Raw genomic sequence first — 17,233 nt, 5'->3', positions numbered from 1 at the left:
TAGTCCATAATGGATAGAGCCGCTAGGGGATACCAACTCAGCGATAAACGAGTCAACCTTTGATCGCAACGTCGATGGCGTTACGTCGGGCGGAGTCCACTGAGTAGAAATAATGGTAACTCCAACCGGATAGAAAGTTTGACCTGTCCGCTCTCAAGTAACGGATAGCGTTAACTCTGTGAAAAACGTGCATCTTATCCATAGGCAACGATGGACAGAAAAAAAGTCCATTCCGTTTCGAAGCGTTTTATTGTATTACCACGTACTCCAGTTGCTGCTTTATGGTGGTCCATTTTATCTGAATTGTTTTAGGGGCAGTAAGTGTATGATGCAACGTACCCCATGTCCAACGCCTAAACGCGTTTCACACGAACTCATAGACAAACAACCACATAATGAAGACACTTTGCTGATTAAGAAGAGTGAGACCCTGGAAGCGGTGACGTCATCATCTTTCTGAGGTTATAGACCGATCCAGCACGCGCCCAGTACCCACCAATAAGAACCAATGACTATTTCGAAATTTTTGGAGTTGATTATTTATAGCGAGTCGGCTTCCCCAACCCTCGAGCATGTGGCTAAATTGAAGTGCGGTCAAAATTTGCTATCTCCTTTTTATACATAGCACATGTAAATACCAACGACTCGTTTTTGGAGGGTGGAAAACTCAGTTACGGCATTTCTAGCTGTTTTTATATTTACGTTGCTAGAGTTTTGTTGCTTAGCTGAGCTTTAGCGGATACTGGTTCGCTCTTTTGCATTACGATGTTTGCACTGGCTGAACTACTTAAGACTGTTTAATAAATACGCATGAGTCAAAATATGACACGATTTTATGGAACTTAAAATTTACTTTAGCTTGCCATAGGAAGACGAAGACTCATACCGGTACAAAGGCTTTTTTCAAAAAAATCTTCACAGATAATTTCCTGATTTCATGGTGAATACTCTAAGCGAAGATGTGCGCATCAGGCCAGGAATTCATACATCCTATCAATGTTATATTTTTTTGAACGCGCCCAACCTGAGGACATATCTACATTTCGTTTTAAATAAATAGAGATGTACTCGTGAAAGCGTCGAACTTAAGCACTTATGTATACCGAAAGAATTGCAAATGTGTCCGTTTACATAACACTTGAGAAATGGTCGTCGACGATGTACTTGTTCCATGACGATACAATATAGCCCTTTGTAGCCCCCATTCTGTCTGTGATAACCATCTTAGAGGAGTCATAGCCCAAGTGCAAGGCGCTATAAGTAAGTCAGCTTTTCGAATCCGGATAAGAGAAGTGCCTATTTTGACTTCGGAGTGCCTTCCAAGGGCTTGAATCAATCGAACTTAAAGGTACGTTCACGTACGCTTTTCTTGGTTCTGGCTGCGCGTAGGTAGATACGTTAGCACTCCTGTTGTAGATATTCTACGTTTCAGCTCTCAGATCGAACTTCAACGAACTTTACAGTATGTATTGATTTTTTTTCTACTACGTATGAGAGACTCTCGCGCAATTTCGGCGCACAATGATGTTGATTAGTAGATCCGTTTCCAGAAATATGGATTGGCGTTGTTGTAGCAGCTAAACCCTAGCCCAGTTAAGCTCTACCGATTATCGTTCCCATGTTGCCAATGGTTTCTCTATTGCAACGAAGAAAGTATCCGTTATGTTCAGCTTAAGTATCAGTTATGAGCAGCTGCTATGTTATGACGCGACCTCTCAAGAAGCGCTAAGCATTTTCAACCAAAAATGACGTTGATGCTCTGCCAAGATTCCGCTATCTGGGTTACACGATGATTCCCTGAATAATTTCACAACGTTGGTTCACCTTGCAGAACACGGCTTGACAATATCCAGCCATTTTAGCTAATAGACAAACGAGTCCGCGTTTCTCACCGACAACCGACCGATTTGTCTCTACCTGATTGATAATCTTAACAAGGTGGCAAACGTCATCGCTAAACTGATAAAGGGCATAATGTAACGATATGTTTGCAATTTTAAAAACAATACAACTGGACTTAATGCTATATCTTGAATTGACGATAATGCGGTGCCACTTTTGCAGGAGGGTCGCGTGCCGGGTTGACATGCGCTTAGGCGAGTGAATGAATCCTCCGCGTCTGCCGAAAATACGACTTAGATTTTCGCGAAATTTTCAAATAACGAAAAATATATAGCTACAAAGCAAAATAGTGTTTAATGGTCTTACGTATTTCGTATGACTGTGATTGCGTTAATCAACCATGTAAATGTATTGAAACGGGCGACTGACATTCGTAGTGTCAGTATCTGATGGATTCTCAAACATGTTGATACGACCAATTTACTATAGGCTCTTGACATTATTGGCGGTGTCTTGGCTACTGCAAACGCAGCGCAGAAAGTATTACGTAGTTGCAATACTCTACGACCCATAAGTCGATAACAACAGGAAGTTCGAATGTAGATTTAGATCATCGTTAATTTTTTGGCGCGCAGGACGCTCACGCGCATTCGTAAAATAATTCGGGCCAGGATAAGGGACCAACAGGACTATCAATTGAATTGCGGTTTAAATGTCTGCTAATGCGAACAGTTATCTGATCGGGAGCAACTTCTAATCGAGGGCAGCAAAAAAAAAAACAACGGCACGTACTTTTTCTCCGTTACAAACCTTATACATACAATATTTTATTTAAATACACATCCGCTCCTTTGAATTTCTTCGTGTCAGTTGTTAACTTCACCCAATATTTGACCGCTTTTTCGCACATACCTAAAAGCGTAAACTAGTAAAGGTGAACAAAGTATGTGTTTTTAAATATCGCATAGTCATAATATGTAAATGGACACGGCGTCCGTCAAACGACGCCCATATATATATATATATATATATATAATGGTAAAACCTACGAGGCACCAGTGTCCGATGGAAGGTTTACAGCCCTCGAATTAAACATTTGCACCGCGATCTGTTTAGCACTTGATTTCTTTTTTTTTTTTTATTTCCTTTTTATGTTTTCAAGTCCATCTTCTAAAGTCGCAATATCTACAGGCGCAACAATACTTTATAAAGTTCAAGTACTGCCCTCGAAAAACATGGCATGACGGTACCGTGGCTCTTGACTATTAGGTCGTATTGGCTTCGCAAACGCGTCTTGCAAAATAAAAAAAACTTTTAGCAACGGACAGCTTTTTCTTATATTATTAAATAATTAAAAATAAGCAGCTGAATAGATGACAAAGAATATTTTTTTGTTTAGCCTTAATTCAATACGGTAAAATTTTTTTAAATTCATTACAGTAACATGTCGAATGAGGCGTTCCGTTCACCTTCATTAAGGCAAAAACGGCAACTACATAGCATAAAATATGTAAGTTTTTATATAGTTATTGAAAGAAACGCCTTGTCTCTCAGTTATTGTTTATATGACCTCGAAATTCAGAAAAATAGGTTATTAAACTTTTTCGTTTATTTGTCAAAAATAAATTATTATTATTAACCTATAAACGAAGAACATTTTCAAAAAGATTCGTAGAACTAGAGTTAGGATTAACGGACTAACGTAGTTATCGTACATAAATACTTATGCATTAATTTTATTATAGTCTTATCTTATATTATTACTTGAATATATACATCTACTTTTTTGCATGAATTTCTCTAGTATAATCCATAGATCGGACTCTAATATTTGAGCACATATGGTCTTTATAAATTGATCTTTTATACCTATAATATATATAATTTTTTCCTTTTACCCTACATGTTATCTAAAGATAAAATATCAAAAGTTAATAGTTTCCTAATTCTGTTTCACTTTAGTCTTCTTACTGAAGATTAGCATACCCATCTAAATTGCCTTCTAACAAGTGTACTGCAGAGCTTCGAAAGGCTTCTGGCTTTTCTATGTAAGAGAAAGTGTCGAACCTTCACTAATTATCACTTTTAACTGGTATCGCAGATCATCGTCGTGCGCGGAGCACTTAGCGTGTCCATACTCCGATCGATTGAAACCCATATATGAGTGCTTATACTTTGCTTGTAGCTATTCATTCCCTCCCAGAATGAGCAATAGTGTTAAAATCGGTACGATGTTTATTTATCTAGCAGAATGGTAAGTCTGCAAACCAACATCCACTATCTGTCTGCGATATTTATAAACTCTTAGTAATTTTTTTCTTTCATATGAAGTAAAAATGCTAAAAAATTGAAAACGAGTCAAAATCATTAGAGCTACAATCCACAACACTTATCTATGTAACAAACGTTTGACTGCTTTTTCTAGGCTAGCGGCTGAAAATGATAGTTGCATTCAGCTCATATGATATTTCGCAGACGCAGGTTTCTTACTGTAGCCAACTAAAAGTTTCCTGATAAACTTGCTAACGATAGTTAGGTCGATGGAACCTAATAAACATCTGGCTCAGACCCTGATTCGGAAACAGTTTGTTGAAAGGTGTGCCGCCGAAGATCTTCAAACGAGCCCTTTTGCTAAAAGCTCCTTCCTCGTCCATGTACTCAATGTTTTCATCTGTTACAATCTATAAGACTTGTTACTGGCCCACTGCACTGTGTTCTTTCTTATCAAATTCGTTGACCGCTTTATCTGTAATGAACTCATCTACAACAAGAGATCAACAATGATTTAATACATTCCCTGAACCACCGTACGACTTTATTTATCGAGTACTTAAGAGTACTTTTTCATAATGGCTGCTATCATAAGTTAGTTCCGGGCAAATCGCTTATTCGAATATGGACGTCCGTGTAAAACTGTTTTCACGAACATCATTATTTCTGGGATAAAATGAAGATCGTACTATCAGAAGGTTCTGTAGCGTGTTCATTTTATGGCTTCTACGCCGGTGTCCGAAAAGACCCTAGGGGCAGAAACTGCCGTTCAGGCGAAATTCGATCAGGAACATTTCTATCTTTTTCCTTAACTGTTCCAATTCTCATTTACTGATGATCAAATTTTTCTACCTTTTACAAAGCTGTTGACATGGTTTTTTTTTTTAAATAGTTCTGAGTATTCTCATACACGCCACGGCGATTCCGAGTTGTTTCGGCAGCTTCTTGAAAATTGAAATAGGATAAATCGGAAATGCTATTCTTTCCCAATAGACATGCCTTACCTTAAGGAAAAAAATGTGATTTGAACAAAAGTTATCTAAATTTTATAAAATTTGACCTAACTTGGAAGTTGCTCGCAATGTCGAACACTCAGTAAGTATTCTTATGAGATTCACACAGTCTGGAGTATATTTGTATTAAATGCACATAAGTTATTTTCTGGAATTTATAATAAACTCTGGTTACACTAATTGCTACCGGAATGTTATTTCGCGTGCAAGTTTTCGAGATCTACCCTATTTATAATTTTACTGAGGTCACAAACGTACCAAAGCTGCTAAAGATATTTGTACTGCGTGTGGTGATAGCCTCAGACTTAGAGGAGAACATGAAAATAATTTTCTAAGTTGAATTTCCGTCCTTCACGTCCTAGATAGTACGACATGGAGGACGTAGATTAGCCCTTTCGGCTACTGGGGTCGACACGAATGATTAAAAAAAAAATCTATCTTTCGAGAACTGCTAACTATTAAGCCGTAAATATAGTCAGACTATCTTATAACTTATGGCATTCTATCACAAATTTAGGGCCTGGGTGTCATGCTAATGAATGAAAAAAAGGAGAAAATACGACTTCCAACACCTCATCCGCCACCGAGAGACGCTCAGGCACCTTGATTTTTACGTGGTAGATGCAACAACTAGATGGTCTCGATAGTCAGGCTTAGAGATGAATCGGATTTCTATTCGAAGCAGACCGTGATTTATGCATGATAAGACTGGTAGGGTACAATACACCAAAATATTATTGAGAAAAATAAATCGCTAGACAAGAATCTATAGAATCAAGGCTTAGTTATAATAAACGACTAATACAAAGCATAATACCAGTTTTGTTACTAACATCAGTCCTCGGAGCTTCTGAAAAAATCCGAGGCACAATTTCCTAATTTTTGCGAGAGCACGGTTAACGGGTAGCAAAGCTTAAAGATTTCGCTTCCGCAATAGGCTTCCTTAGTTCATAGGAAAATATGAACTTGTTATAACTAAAATATACTGGCTGGAACCACGAATAAATTTATGAAAATATGCTTCATACGTCCATCTCTCTTTTCTCCACTCAATCTTTCTTCGTATCCCGCATGTTAGCAATAACATGCCGCTGCCGTGGCTCGTACAAGCGACAAGTGTACCGTGCGACTCGTTTCTTAGCACTTCACTCTGAGTAGAAACTGGACAGCAGCTTCCGCGACGTTTGGGGGGTGCTGGAGAGAGTAATGCAGAAGACTTTCCAGGCCAGAGCACCCGGCGTGAAAGCGTCGTTTCTTTAGGGACCGGCCTATGCTAGCGAAGCCGAGAATGGCTTTCTTTCTGCACCTTTGATTTTAAACGGTTGGGGTCAGTTGACCACGATTTTAGCGGCCCTTCTGGCAGCACGGCCTTTGAACCCATAGAATTATTCAACTCGTGTTGTCGACCGCAATATTTACTCTGAAGGCGATCGAAGAAAGCACCACGGGGGCGGAGGAACCGGGCCACTTCGACAGACGTACGGAGAGGCACTGCGTGACTGTACGAATCGTCCACTCCACTAATCCGTTCATTCAAGGATATCCTAGAACAGTCCTCATGTAGCGAACGTTAGGACGACACTATCGTACGCACCGGCCCTGGAAACAGTGTTATCTGCATCTATGGAACCATACCGCTCCTGAAGGGTATAGAGGGCCTCTATCATGGCCCGGGGTATCACGCGGCAAACCGGGCGAAACTAGTGCAACAGTTAATACTTATTAGCATCCACGTAAGCGCAACCGCTCCACGAAATTATTGCTAGTATGGAAATAGTGCTAGAGAAACTTGGTTTTTCAAGAGAGCAGTAAGTTCTCGTGCTCTTGCTAAAAGTAAACCGAACAGCTTTTCGTGTGGAAGGACTAATTATCTAGTGATATTTGTAGTCGTAACAGACACTATAGAATCGGACATTAGTCACTGGATGACTTAATTTTATTACATTTTTTATTATATAAAAGAATAGACTATGACATTAAATACGCATTTCTTTCCAAAAACGCGACGACCGTTCTGCAGATACATAGTAGGCATCGGGCTGGCAGACAATTTCTTTGACGAGTTGACTCCCTGCACAAGATTTTGGGATCCGGGTAATATTTAAAAAAAATGCCCAAAACAGCGCAGTCGATTTCGTAGTATTGTGAAAACACATTGTTTTGCCTGGACATCTATTGCATGGATGTTCGGCAGATCTGAGCAGCTCCCACGGCTGCGCCTTTGTGACGGCTTGCTTGATGTGGTGCACTTTTCTCATTGCGTTAACTTCGATGTCTAAATATTTCGTCGCTTTAACCAGGTATATTCTTGTCTGATCTGAAGCCAATGTGAGGGGCAAGCATTTATTCCTTAAGTAGTATAGCCTCTCACTTTGCAGGGAAGTCCTCCTGATCCCTTATTAGGTAGTGTATTTTCCAGCTAACCTTAGGGACACGTTGTGGTTTTAGGTTCATGCTCGGGCATAGACGCACCTCGTTTCGTGCTGGAGCCGGCCGTCTGATGTAATGTTTAACAGCAATACCGGGTGCAAAACTTGAAACACAGAGACTCCGCAGGGGATAAACATTGCGTGTGTATATTTATCATATTAAGATTTATCTCAAAAAAGAGAGAAACAGTCAGCTTTTTTTGGAGCTCTGCAGTCAGAGCTTCAGCTGTAACAGTGAGGACATTTTTATAGGCACTTCCGCCTTAAGATTGCTTATTTTTAAAATCTTATTGTGCCCCAAATTTTGCAAGAGAGGGCTGACAGGGCTGATGACAGAGGAGGATAGACCCTCTAAAACCTTCTCTGTCACAGCAAATAATAATAGATTATTCCCCAGATACCAATGAAATTAGATTGGGTGGCTTTAAACTAACTTCGCCTTTATGCGAGATTATATAAGCAATCCTAATATCTAGGAAAATATTTCTAAGCCTCGATGTCTTCGCATTATTAACGGGCATAGGCCTGTTGAAATCCTTAGCTTAATATGTTCACCTTTCCTCCACTGAGCAGCCACTCTAGTGGAGCGTTTTGAGCCACCTTCCTGTGTGATAACTGTGGCGTCCATGTCTTTGAAAAATCTTTGGCCAGAATTCCGCCCGGATCTGGTACTTCATCCCTTTTGATACGGTTTCATGCCTTCAAAACCTCTTTCCATTGAGAAATGTCACAACTGCTGACAGATTCCCCGATTCTCGTTTAGATGCCTTTCTGCAGAAACTAATGATAATTGGTGGTGAGTCTTTCTTATGGTGGCCTTGGCGACAGAGAAAATACAGCTAGCTTGGTCGATTGTTGAAGGACCGGCCGATCAGCGCAATAGCAGAGACTTGGAAGGCTTTCCATCCTTAAGCGGCTAGATGCTTGGGTCACTCAAATTTACAGCCAAATTCTAAAGTAATGACGAGATTCGACCGTAGGAATCTTACAAATTAATGGCCGGTGGGAGAATATTTAATATCCACAACCAGTCAGAACCGGAAAAATTAAGTCATATCCGTTAAATATGTAAAAATTTGCGTGTTACATTCTTGTCGACCAACACCCGGCCATTGCTACCGGTTGTTCGAAGTAGGATATTGCGTCCTGCAACGTCTCTCGGTTGGCCACGTGTCTACCGTTCGCGCGCCGTCGGCGCAATCCTCCAACGATTCCTCGTACTTCTGCTACTTTGCGTACTTTGTATCCGGCGCCTTCCCTTCATACAGTCTTCACGTTCTTAGTACGATGTATTTATGTATGTTTGCTCCCTGTACGATACACCTCTGGCACTGGCTCGTGGGTCACAAATTCAGTCGGAGGCGCATTTCATCGCTGCCACAAAGTCGTAAAGGACTAGGCGGTTAATCAGAAACTGACGTGTATCTGCTAGCGGACAAAGCTTTTATATTCCAACGGCGTCCGTGCTAGCAGCTATTTATTGCTTACATTCTTGAGCTCAACAATATAAAGCGCACTTTATTAAAGTGTTATAATAACAACAGTGATGACAAAAATCTTACGCTCAAAATTATTAATGTGTTTCGAGAATGTATACACAGTTTGGATGATTATAACACAAGTAATATCTAATTTGCAAAATAATCTACATTAAATGGAAAACTTTTTTCTTTTTACAGATGCTTAATATGATTAACGTTCTTGTCGTTCGTAACGATGGACTATTGATTCATAAACCCCAACAAACATTTCGCGTAGCGGCGCGTTCCTGTTCGATGGCGACTTTTAAGTCTTCCAATGTCGTCAGTGTTAAACTTTCTTATCTTCTTTAAAATATCGCCGCGGAAAAGTCCACTGGCGTCAGCTCTGGGGAGTGGGTAGCGTATTTTATAGGGCCTCTTTGTATAAATCATTTTTCTGGACAGTTTTCATCAGGATATGGTCTTATATCATGGTAGTGTCTCATGGCACTTCTCATATCATGGCAGTGCTCTGTTATGTTGCAAATAAAATTCGTTATCTTCTTCTTTTTGTTACTATTGTTATTCTTGCAATAAATTCATATAATTGGCTTAGTTAGTGTATTGCCAATAGAAAAGAGTCCAATGAGTTGCCGCACCACACTAACTTCTCGTAAGTTAACGAAGTGTTTCATATGGACTGCTTAGTAAGTGTAATTGATTTAAATGTAGCTTTATCGTTATAAATATTTTTTCCCGAAAATCATGCGACCTGTTTACGTTCTTCCAAGTATTGTTTCTAAAGTTGTCTTCTTCAGTTTGGATGGTCTTTATAGATGACATGGACCATTGTTAGAATGTAACTCTTCCATTTCAAACGTCCTAAGATGCGATAAATACTTTATCTGTTGATATTATGATCACGACTTGATTGTCTTACAGATTTCTTAGATATTGCGCTATGTGTTACTGTAGCCTTTCTTTCTGATGAAGATTGTTGATGCTTCCTCTTAGAGGTTTTCTATATGAACTTCCAAAATAGTTTCAACTCATATTTTATTATCTTATTCGATTGATTGTGTGTTGTATCGAGGGGTCTGCCTAAAACTTGCTGCAATATTGCCCTTGTACTTCTGCTAAATTTTCATACTTCTAATAAGGTTTCGAAATAAATTTAATTGACTAAAAATAAATCTTGGTCCATATACTTGTTTTCAATTAATTACATCCTAAAAAGGGGGAACAGTCAGAAAATTATGTCCCGTTAAAAAGTGCATGTTAGGAATACCCTTTGTTTACAGGGCGCTCGGTAAATATTGAGAAAAAATTATTGTTGCCTAATTTTTACTCGTGTAATAGCCGCCAATAGTGCACCTCAATAGGGAGATTTTTAAGTATCCAATATTTTAATAATTTATGTACGTATTATTATTATTATGAATCATAGAAATAGTTATTTTGTGCTACAGTTTCTACACACCATTTCAATATAAGCATGCTGATACATTTATAAATGCAGATATACTACATAGCCCGTCTGCTAGGGTCATTTTTGACAACCTGATCGTTTCTTCGCTACGCCGTAACGTTTTCAAATTTGCTGTTCTGAAATAATGGATAGGGATGACATGCCAGATCGAAGCAACCTGTAGGAAATATATAGGATAACAGAGTAACTGGTTTTATCTAAGCCGACTTTAATTGAAAGCGACTTTGTAGAACCGAAAAAAAAGATCTGCGCTCGTTCGGTGGCTACGACTTGTTTCCTTAGGGCAAGTTACTTAAGCTTGAAACCATATGAACATTTGGGAAGTGTGAGGCTTTTGTAGCAGTTAATATAGAATTGGGCATTTTCTTTTGTTATAAAATCTCTAGAATCAATACCAACACTGAGTAAGGCTGATTTAATTAGCTAGTTTTTATGAAGGTTGAAGTTAGACTCCGGTGTAATTGTAAATCCCTCTAATTAAACTAAGCACAGATAGGGTCACATAATTTTAAGTGTACTTATTGGACTGCTTATAAAGGTATATACGTATACTGTTTTGGATAGAGATCACCGTATTGCTGATGGTACTCTCCACAAACTTAGCATTTAAGGTAATGAGCGATTTCCTAAAAAGCCCATGTAGCATTAGATTATTAGCGTAGAGATCTTGCTGAACAGCTTTTATACAAAGAGTGATAGAAGAATATTAGGATCTTTGACGGATACCTATAAACCATACTCCTTTAGAAATCAGGATATAAATTATTTCAACATAAAAGCTTCTATTCGTTTATAACTTGTGACACGGTCAGCTTCGAATTCAGGTTATCTCAAGCTCCCCTAAGGTCAATAGGTACACGCGTCACTACTGCGCTGCCAAGAAGACGGTCAAACGATTTTGTGTCAAGGATCACGCTAACACAAAATTGTCAACAAAACTAAGACCGGTTGGCAATGCGGTTCAAATATGTGGATTCGAGTTAGAGTACCTGCTGTTACATAATGCACTCTTACCGTTTGGTTACTTATTATCATGTCTGAGCATAGAGTATGACCTGCTATGTTACCGATAATAATTAAAAACAAATTTCAAAGATGATTTAATTTAGTTCTATATATATATATATATATATATATATATATATCAGCCAGTACTATTTGAAGAGTCTCATAGATGTTTTTGACCTGCGAAAAGTAAAGGTCTAAAATCGAATGCTGCCAAATTGTGGGATATATTTACCAAAAGAAGCCGATACAGCGCCTTAAAAGAATTAATTATAAGCAAACATTTCCATTCCTGGCATCAAACTAGACGAATATGACCAATTTGATTAACTTGAAGGCATAACTTTCGATCGGGGTAAAAGGAACGGTTAAAACCATGAAACTATAACGATTATATCGAACACATAGATGGTATTCTAGATCATCCTATCGCTAGTTCGCTCGAACGGGAAGTCGTCACTGTTTTCTTCCATATTCTAGACATGTCTTCTAAATGAAACACGTGTCTACTATAGTACTACTAATAACAAGGACGTTATTATCTGCAACTGAATAATTTATCTTTGTTCTGGAACTGAATCCATTTTGCCTGCGGTCCGAGCTACCGCTGAGGGCGCTAAAGTTTCCGATACTCGTCATTCTCGTGACAGACAGAAACTATCCAAAATAAGAAACAGCCTATGATTTACAAAAGCACGGTTATATGCACATAATTTATCCAGGCCATGTCGCTAAGTTGACAATAGTTCTCTGAATAGATGCACAGGCCGAGCTTTTTGATCTCATCAGCTGCCATGAATGTCGTTTCCATACAGACCAAACCAGTTTGTCCGTGTGAGCTGGCGCGTCGTTTTACCATATTTTCAACAACATAATACGCACAATGTATCACTTGCATATAGACAAAGTATATTTTCTCAACGTTCCTGTAATAGGCCGGGGTTCGTGATTCTCACTATTAGGCATAGTAACATTTACGCCGTGCAACTATGAGCTTCATACAGGTTGTCAATTGTTTACTGAAAGATGTGGTAAGAAAGAACGGCCGGAGCCACAGTAACGAATTCAACTACCCTCACCCGGCCGTTACTTATTACTACCATTATGATCACAGCTATCGTGACGAAGGACCATATATTATTAATGCCCTTTCGTCAAAGTCGTCTGACATGCGAGGCATGAACGCGCTCAAACTCATGAAGCATCAAGAAAACACAGGCAACGATTTGGTCTCCTTGCCTGGCATCCCTGGCAAATGGCAAACGATACAGCACAATGCATATATTGATAATCATCTAGCCTACATATATTTTTCGGGACTTTTATCGCAGTCAAAATAACATTACAGACAGGCAAGATAATAAGCCTTAGCATTAGCATTAGCAACGAATGCATTTACAGCATATAATATTCATGAGCTGCGTGGGGTTGAATAATAATACTAATACAGAACGTATACTACATAAACATACGCGTGCAACATAAATTGCTCAGCAAGGTTTTGAGCCTGTATTACCTGATTTCTTTAGCCAGAGAAACCTACTGCGCTCGACCGAATCATCTATCGTTTAGCTCATCGTGTAACCAAATTCTTTCATACCCCCATAATAGTATCATTTATCAGATTTGAGAGACAGTGCAATTTAGCCTTGTGCTGATAATACGATGGTCACATGTTTTCCTAAAAAAAATTTACATACACTTGTAGAAAAATATTGTAAAACCGGCGTACATATATATACTCACGAAATGCAGCGGTGCACATAAAAAGGCATCTTGAAGCCCCAAAATGGGGTGTGGTCTAAACTTTATGTTTAAAAGATATTCCGAAGAAAGAAACTAGAATTAACTTAAAATAAATTGTATAATGGAACTACTATCTACGTAGATGAAAGTGTAAAGGTTAATTAATCTGACAAATACTGAAGGGGTCTCATAATAGTCAAAGACGGCAGTCGTCGAACAAGCAGGTATAATAACATATTTGTCTAACATGCGCAGAAACAACCTGAACTGAAAACTATTTCAAATACAATGATTATTTGCATTGTAAATACGTTTATATACAGGTCCTTAAAATACTATTGCAAATATCTACCCTTCAACTCAAAAGGAAGTTGAATTCGATCCAAACGATGATTACGGTGTTTGTTCGGTATGGTACGAGTTACATATGGTCGAGGTAGCGCGCTTCAACCGTCACAACTAATACAGGCTCGTTTGAAAGGTAACAGCAATCTACTTACTCCCGATCACTCGCGTCAAAGTGGTTGGCGTGGTCAAATCGAAGATCTTTTTTTTTTTTTTTTTTTTTTTGTTATATAATATTCCATAAGCATTGTGAAGTTTTCTGATTACAAGTAACAAAAAAAAATTGCACTCAAGCGTTCAGCCCACAGTGATAAAAATGCTAATAGAGCCCACAATGGCGGTAGGGCTTTCAACGCAATAGCACCCCTGTCGGTGCTCACTCTCCGTATGAACTTTTTGTAGAAAACCGGCACTGTCTCGAAGCTACTTCGCAAGTGTTTTCACGGAAAAAAAATCCATAGAAAAAAGTTCACACGCAAAAGGAACTAAAAAATACTGAATAGGTCTATACACAAGCGCTAACTTCTGTATAAGCCCCGCATGTCCTGACGAATAGTTAGGGGGCGTTATGCATGGCGCTAGGGGCTGTTTATGAGAAACGATTGAGTTGGTTAATTAAATATGCTTTGTTTTATGCAAAAATTAATGCTACTTTTCAAACAGGTTTGAAACAGAAAATGTTCCATCAAACCTACGTATCTTCACAAAGCCAAAGTGACTTGAGCTGGGAAAGTTCCAGGTTCGCATTATCATTTAGAGTGCTGTTTTTTAGCTATATTTCTGTTATCATGAATATACCTTCTGTTCACGCAGTCCTCGGGGTGAAATGTACCTCCTGCCTTTGAATCAGTAACCGAATCGCGCGAAGAATTTTTTTTTACTTAGACAACGCTATCAGCTTAATTATAGACCTGTGCTTGTGAATCATTCAAATCAAATATTTCTATATCTAAAAACCTACGCAACACATCGAGATTTTCATGAGCTTAAAATTCGCAGTTAATAGGCTTTGTACGAGAACGTTTTAAGGTATTACTACCGTACGAAAAGCATCAATCATCACTGATTCATACACAATTTCTACTCTAACGGTAAACCTCGATTTAATCATTTGTCTCGATTATGGAAATATAGGCTATCTAGTTGTTTTTTCTCGTATGACTCCTCAGAGGGTGTTTGTCTGCCCCATTTTGAGGAGTTCCAATTCGTCAAACCCCATGATTAATTGAACTATGAAGCTTGATACATCTTTACGTTTGCGATAGCGCGCGTAGCACTGAACTACACCATAAACGGCAACAAGGTCGCTGTGCTTTTGGAGTTCTTGGCAGGCAGGCAAAAAATAGGTGAACAATGTTAAACCTATAAAACTCGACAAGACTAAACAGCTGTAGCCGGTGATAAAAGTACGGAAGCAGCAGGTGGATGAACTGCACAGACGAACTTTTCGTCTGCTTGATAAGAACCCGTCTGTATAATCATTGATTAGATTATACACTTTTTTTTTTTAACTGAAACTAATTATCAAATTTTTCATCGAAAGATATCTTAACGACTATGCAATTTTGCAATACTCTGATCAGCCAATTTTTTCTAACGTATTCAAAGTCATTTCTGCTTTTCATGGCTTGCAGGCAAGTGGATAGACGTTACTGAATGTTTAAATTAAACTTGGTCAATTTAAACATTTTCTACATTCGATTACCTCAGGAACCTGTCGGCCGAAGGACAAATCCTGCATGTATTTCCAGACTTCTCACGTCCAGGTACTTCCCGACTGAAATTTTTATCGGAGTTTTTTTTTAATTATTCTGACAGCTATTTTTTACAAATCCATACATGTACGTCTAATCTAATTTTATGTTCACTTTGCTCCATCCACATATATCTATTATCGCCAAATTAGTCCACTACTGATTAGTGGAACATGCATAATTTATGTCATGTTTATGTGTGACACTTTAGAATATACGTAAATAATGTGTAAACATGTGTAAATAATTTTAAATAATCACATTTTAAAAATTAGACTTCATCGGCTGAAGTGGCGGCTTAGATTTCACTATGTCTGCAACTTTCTTTATTGAAAAGTTAAAAAAATTAGAAAAATTATGGTTATAAATTTCACATAAATTTTGCTGCCTAATTTCAATTTACAGCTTCTGCGTAGAACATGTAAATAATTTGTCGTTGAATATCTAAAATATCCACGTTTTAGCATGCCTCCATTTGAGAGAACCCGCAGTTACTTGGAATAATACGTATATATCAGCTGGGCTATGCTTACGACTAATGGGTACTACGGATATTTGCGTTTCACAATTAACGACCTGCAATAATATTTTTGACAATAGCTGAAATCACTGTGGATCATTTGTTCCTTCCCACGAACAAATGTATACGAGGCCTGTTACGACTCCGTTTACTGTTGACGCTTTTCAAGCTTGAAAACTTCAGCTTGTACATGTATTTTAGATAGGATATCAATCGTTTGGTGCGCATAGGACAGCATCATGAAAAACTCGCTTCCATTTTTGCACGGCATTTGTTATAAATGTTTGATAGTGTTTATTTTCTGATGACTGGTATAATTGTTATTGAAAATGTCGCCGATTGCCTCGTTCGTGTCCCATGGTAAAAGGGAACTTTCCCACGCCTGTGCGATACTTGATCGAAAGTCGGATAAAGCAGCGGCTGCAGAGGATACCGACGACGATTGTGGATCTATATGTCGATTTTACTACGCTTAGCGACCAAAGCAACAATCTTCTAGCCAGGTAAAGGCCGATGTCACAAAGACAACATATGGCAGGCAAAATGCGTTAAGCTTAGGGCAACACATGCCGAAAACGCTTTCTTCAAATGTCTCGTTTATTTTCCTTGAACTAACTATCTATATTTAGAGCGGTTTCGGATAATGATGTTGACCGGTTCTTAGTGAGCAGCTGATTGTGATCCTTGACTAGCATCGAAAATCACAGACAATGAAAACGTACTGGGCGTCTTATGAAACAAGATGATAGCTTCAGCGTTAGCTCATGGAAGTGAAAATAATGTGATTCTACGATTATTACTATTCATAGGGCAGCGTTTAAAGACACGGGGTTGGTTAGTCTCCAATGCAGGTGGCACTGTGTATTGGCATGGTGTCAATGCTCCAGACACCGACCGACATTGCTAAACGCTGGTTCAATCGTATTATCATCACTACAAACAGTTTATTAGGTTACATGGTGTAGTTATCGTTGTGGACTATGCCCGCTGGTCAATTCTGTTAGTCCCCCTCCCCCCTCCCCCCCTCTGTATCGACCTCCCTGTTTCAGCGCGCCCTGTTGTGCCGTGTATGCGGGTAGTGCAGTGGCGTGGCAGACGCGTTGGGGCCGCATGAGAGAGGTTCCAATGGGGGAGGACTTTGCTTAAGCAGAACGATATACGAGAGCGAGAGTGTGCCGATAGACTGACAGACGGATGTCTGTGGAAAGTGAGCACTGGGTCTGGAGAGTGTTAGCTATATACAGCAATAGCGGTAGCTTCTAGCTAGGTCCTGCTGCTTTGCTACTGATACTGTTGTTGTTGCTGCTGCTGCTGCTGCTGCTGTTGCCGTCTGCCGCTGGGAAGGTGATAGGTCAAATT

General features: G+C 39.0%; 1 long non-coding RNA gene across 1 annotated transcript; it reads left to right on the top strand.

The window, feature by feature from the left end:
- The first annotated feature begins 2 nt into the window (after positions 1 to 2).
- Positions 3 to 9,553, top strand: LOC147755180 (uncharacterized). The gene is made up of 3 exons (XR_015329465.1): positions 3 to 1,348; positions 3,283 to 3,352; positions 9,235 to 9,553. It is a non-coding gene; the product is annotated as an uncharacterized LOC147755180 (long non-coding RNA).
- The last annotated feature ends 7,680 nt before the right edge of the window (positions 9,554 to 17,233 follow it).

Source organism: Varroa destructor, unplaced genomic scaffold, assembly GCF_002443255.2.
Source record: "Varroa destructor unplaced genomic scaffold, Vdes_3.0 BEIS01000005.1, whole genome shotgun sequence".
Classification (NCBI taxonomy): Eukaryota; Metazoa; Arthropoda; class Arachnida; order Mesostigmata; family Varroidae; genus Varroa; species Varroa destructor.
The sequence above is the reverse complement of the archived record's forward strand: the minus strand, read 5'-3'. Positions and strand labels throughout refer to the sequence as shown.